The following is a 7412-nucleotide window of genomic DNA, read 5'->3' on the forward strand; positions in this document are numbered from 1 at the left end:
AGCAGAGTAGGACGATGGTGACCAAATTAAATTGCAGCCATTTTTCTCGAGTGGGTCAAGCCCGCAATCTCTATATTATAAGATGGAAAATATGAATTATATATAAATATATATATATATATATAGGTAGAAGATCCTGTAAAAAGTGCCCAAAGTGTGAGAAGTGTAAGAAATAATCTGGTGTTTCGCAACATCTTTTAATCATATATTGTTCATATCTTCTTTCATCATCTTTCAATTGCAACATTAATGATATAGTGGACATTTCGACGCAACAGGAAGATACATGTTACATTATGGTTTTCTACTGACAATCGAATTATGATGAAAAGATCGAGTTCATAATGGATTACTCAAAGTTATGGTGTCTTAACGTCTGAAATGATTTTGATTATTTTGAAGGTATAAAACAACATTCGGATTCCCAAAAACACCACGACTTGAATCGTGATACAGTCTTGGTGTTTTAAAATCGGGGAATATTTGTATTGATTGTCCAGATGTTAATACACCATGAATGTAATCACAATACAATGTTTTTTGGATTCCAGATAAAACACCATGACTTGAATCATAGTCAATGTCTCCAGATGTTTAAAACACCACGCCATGAACAGTGTCTCCAGATGTTTAAAACACCATGCCATGAACAATGTCTCTAGATAAAACACCATGACTATGATTGTCCAGATGTTAAAACACCATGGATGTAATCACAATACAATGTTTTTTGGATTCCAGATAAAACACCATGACTTGAATCATAGTCAATGTCTCCAGATGTTTAAAACACCACGCCATGAACAAGGCCTCCAGATAAAACACCATGACTTGAATAATAGTCATGGTGTTTTAAAATCTTGGAATGTTTTGTATTGATTGTCCAGATGTTAAAACACCATGGATGTAATCACAATACAATGTTTTCTGGATTCAAGATAAAATACCATGACTTGAATCATAGTTAATTTATCCAGATGTTTAAAACACCACGCCATGAATCTGATTACAGTTCTTCTAAACGTAAAACACCACGCATTGAATCTTATATAAAACAAAAAGGCTTCCGATTTAGATCTTGGTCATTGATTCCGATTTTTAAGGAAAAATGAGTGAATGTAGGTGTTTTTGGTTGTGTAGGATACGGTTACCATATTTGAAACATTAGAAAAGACACTATTGCCCTTCAATTTTACATAAGGTTCCTCTAATTAAAACACAATTTACATTTTTATACCCTATTGATCTCAACCATTAGATCAAATATCCAATGGTTTAAAACACTTCTTACCCTTCTCACATTTTAAACACTTTTTACCATATCCCTACCCTATGTACATATACATATATATATATATACATATATATATATATATATATATATATATATATATATATATATATATATATACTAGTCGTTTACCCGCGCGATGCGGCGGGGGTGGCGATTTACAATAGGATACTCGTTTACCGTTAGTTTATCAGTCGTCTCGTGATATATTTTATAGTACTTAAGTTTGTTTTCTTATTTCTGATATGTTGGCACTGATTTTTCTGTTAGTTTATCGATTCCTTGGTGATATACTTTTGTTAATTTTTTTAGTTGTAGTTTTGGCGTGATCTATCTACAAGAAGAGTAGAAAACACGGAAGTAGATATAATTAAAAACACGGAGAGTACAAAAACAAGCAAGTAGCTGGACAAAACACCAAAAACAAAATACGGGGAGTCTCTTGTCTATTTTACCAATACATCCATTCGCTCATGAATTTCTTGTATCTTCTCCTCTACTGTATATAGTTACCTTCGATTGGTTCTTTAGTTCCATCACCAACTCTTAAAAGAAATTAAGAAAACCATGGATCTTTGAGCGCTCTCATATTTATGGTCAACCGCGTCTTCTTAGTCAAAGACCAAAGAGGTGACATTCGTAGGAGAGTCCACAATTTGTGTTCGAGTGCCACGTTTAATAACCGGCACAAATTTAGAAGGAAACCCAATAAATTTAGGAAAAACCCAATATAGATTTTTTATATATTATTAATTACCTATCTTTGAAAATCTATATCAAATAATTAATAATTAGTTTACTAATATACTTAAATAATCATCTAGCAATATATCATAAGCTTACTTACTAACCACTAATAAACTTTAAAAAAATTTACTAAATTCCCTCCCATATGTCATCTGAATAATCATATGTCTCTATGCGGGCCTGTTAGAGTCCACTTCCAAAACATTCAGTCGAAACACAAACAAATTGATCGTTTTGTCTTGTGAATAATAAATACAAATATCTAATAATAATACAAAAAAAAAGAGCAGATGTTACTATACCATGCCGATGTTTTGATATCTTCAGTTCAATCTCTACATACAGATGACTAAAATACCCACGAAAATGTAAGTTCCACTTCCTCATTTCTGTCTAAAACAAGTTGTGTTTTACCTAAGTTTTCCGGTAACAGTTTCTCATGATCACAAGGGAAAAAAATCAAGTTCCCATTTGTGTCAAAGACTAAAAACATGTAACTTCATCGTTTTTCAGTCGTTTCCACGACTCCAAAACATAGTCTTTCGGTTCACAAACACATCAAAATCAGCAAAATGAAACCGAAAGGAAGGATCGTTTATAGAGTACGTATGTCGGTTATATACAACTTATTGAGGGTATAAGCGGAATAAAACAAGCAAAACAAAGATGCGGTCAAATCTTTCTTTCATTTATGTACTAAAAATCAATGAAAAACATTCTTTGTTTTGATAGTTCCTCCACATAGTTTCTTCAAAATCTTTTGGCAGCAGTAGCTGTTCATCATCTTTCTGCAACTCACTCAACCGCCTTTTGCAATAAACGGTGACCACCACGGTGGTCGCAATGGTCAAAAGAAACCCGAAAACCGTACAGATAATCTGTGGTGCCGAAAGTGACTGATGATCGTTTTAGGCATCTGCCAATGTTCGGATCATTATACCCCTATGATTTATAACCAAATTCAAAATCAATAACCACAACAAAAATTTATAAATAAGAAATTGCTAACGGGCGTGAAGCTTACATGTATATTGCGACGAAAATCTCGGGTATCATTCCTAACAATGTACGCAACAAATAGGGACCAAATTTAACGTCGATCGCTACAGCGCAATACCAAGTGTTGATAACGTAAAAACGGCCTAAGAAAACAAAATAAAAGCAAGATGAAAAATACTAAACCAATAGTGATCTTATTATTACCTTTGGCTGCCATGCATTTTGTTAGGATTTCATATAGGGCCCAAATCACCAAATCGACAAAAACAGAGCTCGATCGACAGTAGACGTGAATGGTGTGAGCAATGGTGTTGGGTTGCAAGTTTGTGCATCAATCTTTGTTCCTAGCGCCTCGTTATTTACGGATTTGCCACCAACAACCATATCATCCACCGGTGTACAAAGGTGGTCATTTGAATCAGCACCCAATGACACAGCAACAATCCCTTATGACACATAAAAGAAGAGTTTATGCAATGAGTTGGTGATTTATGGCCTATCACTAAAATGATCCTCTTTACCTATGTTCAATTCAAACTGTAACATGTGAGTCACAATTTTTAGTTTAACAAGTAATAACAATTACAAAACAAAAGGAAAAGGAAAAATAAATTAGAAACATGACCAACCTTCCTTGTGCCAGTGAAAAACTTGAACTGAATTTTGAAAAGTTCACCAACTCCCTTTATTAACAAAGACTGTTTCTCCCTTTAGGCATATGGTAGCCTACTGCACACAAATTATATAAAAAAGATTATTCAAGTGTTCCACCACTTTAAGTTTGACGTAATAAACAAAACTATGTTGTCAAAAGCGCGTCGCGTAGAGTTGCCGTCTCGCGTTAGCGCCATCGTCACCTGCGGTAACCCGAGCGACAGTTCATCATCTCTATCCACCTGCCAAAAGTGTATGGTCTTCCCGTGTTTTGCCACTTTCTCGAGATCTTTTCGTTCAACCGGACCGGGAACACCGGGAAGGAAGAGCACGCCGCTCTTCACCTCGTACTCATGGCTATGCCACATCGGTTTTTCGGTGTCCGGAAGAGTTCCAGCCTGATCAACCGCGCATCGGCATCGGGCCGGTCGTAGATCAGAGATTGCCGCATGTCTTTGTTCAGATGGCCGCAGTAGTTATGCGCTTCCACTTGGCGAGTCATGTCGTCCGCGTATAAGTGAAATCTAAACGAAAATTAACAAAATCAGTGCTGATGTACGACAAATAAAAATGTAAAAGTAAATTAACGCGTTCTTTGTTCTGTTTCAAACCAAACCGACCACCCAATCCTTTTTTGGTTCGGTTTGTAACCAAAATCAAACGATTGAATTTGTGGAAAATAAATGAAAATATAGGTGTACAAATCGGTTTTCCGGTCCTGTTTTTAACTGAACCGTTTTTTTAACAGTTTTAGAAAACCGGTTCGTTTTTTTTAACCGATGGGAACCAAACTGGTACTAACCGGTTTAGGGCAAAAAAACCGTTTTATTTTATGGGTTTCAAAGGTACAAAGATCAAGAATACAAACTAGTCTACAAACCGCCGGTTTGGTCCGGGTTGAAACCGGTTTTTTTACACCTTTATTTGATATCGTATAAAAACATGTTTTTCTTTTCTATTAAATGTAAACGATGTCATTAATATAACTAATAATCCTAATTAATAATAACATTAGTTATTTCACCGAATAAGTAACATCAAACAATAACAAGTTGATGATAATTATACTCAATTATCTAAACAGCTTGAGTGTACGTTTATACCTTTCCGATGACCGTTTGTTGACCCGAGTTTAATCTATTTTGACCGAGATGTTGGCTGATCACCAGAAACCATCACCATAGTTACTTTGAACTTGCTGATCACACCCTTCGCCCAAAAACGCCTATTTCTCCAGAAACATCACTATCAATCATATATTTATCCATAACTTGACCTACAACCGGATGTATGTATCAAGGGTCACCAGAACATACAACGTGTGCCTTAATCGACCCAGCACCGCTGCCCGTTTAGCATTCTTGTAATTCCTGCTGTATAATTTAGTTAACCTTACATAACCAACATTTGTTTCGAGATTACGATACCCTTATGTATGGACACTTCCACCCTGCAATATGATACAACCCAGATTTAGAAGTTTTAATAATTAGATATGTTTTTGTGTAACAATTAAACTATCAAATATTAATTTATATGGAAATTGTAACTATACTACTATACCTGCAGTTGAGGGCCCACTCCCCTAAATCCATTCACCCAACTATACCATTTATCGAATGCTCTGCTCTACTGGTCTATCTGAAACCAAATATGTCTATTGATCGCCCTCTCACCTTTCTATTCTCTTTCTTAGAAACCACAACTCCAAAACACTACTAACATCGCCTCTGTAGAATTATATTATACCTTTTTCACTAAAGTCAAAACCTTATTAGGGTTTTCTGTTCAGCTTCGTCGACGTTGTTAGGGTTTTACCCACCCCAAGAAATTTTCTAGCTTTTTTACGTCCTCCATGTCTGTCGCTCAACCCAACACATATCTGGAAGCATTACACAAATCCGACTCAAATAACAAACAAAAAACAATATATTATATAATGAACAATTAAATTTATAATTATCCAAATTATAAAAAAAAATCATTGTTTAATCAAAGTAGAGTGTGATTGAGCAGTTCTAGACCAAAAAATTAGTCAAATTGAGTTTACACGAACACCTACCATCACCAGCTTTGGTATCAGCGGAAACTGGGCCAACAAACAATGGGTCAATGAATGATGCACAAACATACCAGATCTGTAACAAACATAATTAGCTACAAATATACCAGATCTGTAACAAACATAATCAGTAACATAAGCATGTAAATCAGATACAAACATACCAGATCCGTAACAAAATCTTGGAATAATCTTCGAGACCGGTACCCAAATGTAAAATGAGCTCCAAAACTTGAATAAAAGGAACATTCCCAATATTTGTTAGTAGATAATCTGCACAAACACATGTTTAATATGCAAACAAAATTATAAAAGCTAATTATTTTTGACAATCCGTTTTCATCGGTAAAGATTTTTGGATGGATGAACTGAACTTACCAGGTGGTCGTGGTCAGAACCCTAGCCGCCGCCTGCTGTTGATGCCGGTGCCACCCATTTTCATCGAGTCTCCAAACACGCAACTCCCGTACACCCTTGTCACTGCCGCCGCCAGAGAAGATACCTCAGCCAAGTGGAATCATGAAATCTGTCAAATAACCCTTAGACATGAGATATAAAACCCTAGATCTGTGATTCAAAGTAGAGTTTACCTCAGACATGAAATTAAAACCCTAGATCTGCAAGTTTAAAGCAGATTCAAACATCAGATTCAAAAACTAAAGGGCATGACCTAAACAAATCAAAGGAGGTTGTCGGGCTTACCTCGGATTGTTGGAACTTGCCTTGACCACCATTGTTGGATCCGATAAGATCTGGCTCATACCACAGGAGGCAAGAAACCCTAAATTGAAAATCACCAGAGAGAGAAAGAAGGGGTAGCGGCTGGATGAAATGAATTAGGGTTTAGAAAGCGAGTGATAGAAACATTATATTGGATCCATAAGAGGTAAAACGGGTCAAAGAGATCCGGTTAGGATCCATGCAGGTTCACAGTGTGTTGAAGTAATTTTCAACACATCCATGCTTAAATGCTTGTACAATGGGCTTTAAATGGTTGTACAATGGCAAATGACCATTCTTGCCCTTCCTATATGCTTATTAAAGTAATATAGATATATATATATATATATATATACACGCTGCCATATATGAAGCCCATTCTATTGGTGAAAAGTGGAATTAGATTCCAATAATAAAAAGCAGCTGCATATATACACATAAAAAAAGAAGAGATAGAATATTAAAAATATATGGTAATATATATTATTATATTGTGGAGAAGGGGACCGATTATAAAAGAAGAAGGCGGCCAATTTGTTATTATTATTGTTGTTGGGGGACACAAGAAAAAAGGAACAGATATTAAATTCGAAAAGGAGGCTATGGCGGAACAAGAAGGCAGCTATTATTTTTCTTTTGAAGATATACCCACTGTTACGAAAAAGAAACAAAATCATAAGGACAAAACAGAAGGGACGATCAAGAAGGGGGAAAAGGATAGGTTCAATCTTCAAAGCCGCGATTCAAGATTATAGTTCGGGTTTGCAACGGGTTAGTGTTCAGCTTGATTTACTTTGTGTTATTCAACCTCATGAAAATGATTTATTATTCGCATGAGACTTGTTTTCTTTTTCTTGACTATTATTCTTGGCTAGATTTTTTACACTGCCTAGGTTTATGATGATTGCACGTTATGTTTGACTAGTTTTTTTTCGGTTT

At 35.6% G+C, this 7412-nt stretch overlaps 1 long non-coding RNA gene across 9 annotated transcripts; it reads right to left on the minus strand.

The window, feature by feature from the left end:
* Positions 1–2611: 2611 nt before the first annotated feature.
* Positions 2612–6705, minus strand: LOC110897791. 9 transcript variants are annotated; one of them, XR_004891616.1, is made up of 12 exons: positions 6456–6689; positions 6344–6370; positions 6132–6279; positions 5918–6026; positions 5754–5829; positions 5255–5573; positions 5008–5141; positions 4795–4916; positions 3895–4215; positions 3667–3766; positions 3063–3483; positions 2612–2980 (listed from the first exon to the last, which is right to left on the minus strand). It is a non-coding gene; the product is annotated as an uncharacterized LOC110897791 (long non-coding RNA). The 9 variants fall into 9 exon arrangements; XR_004891615.1 differs by having other exon boundaries at positions 3063–3180; positions 3242–3483; positions 4795–5141; XR_002568947.2 differs by having other exon boundaries at positions 3063–3141; positions 3242–3483; positions 4795–5141; positions 6456–6685.
* Positions 6706–7412: the final 707 nt, after the last annotated feature.

This window comes from Helianthus annuus, chromosome 4 (genome assembly GCF_002127325.2).
Source record: "Helianthus annuus cultivar XRQ/B chromosome 4, HanXRQr2.0-SUNRISE, whole genome shotgun sequence".
NCBI classification, from domain to species: Eukaryota; Viridiplantae; Streptophyta; class Magnoliopsida; order Asterales; family Asteraceae; genus Helianthus; species Helianthus annuus.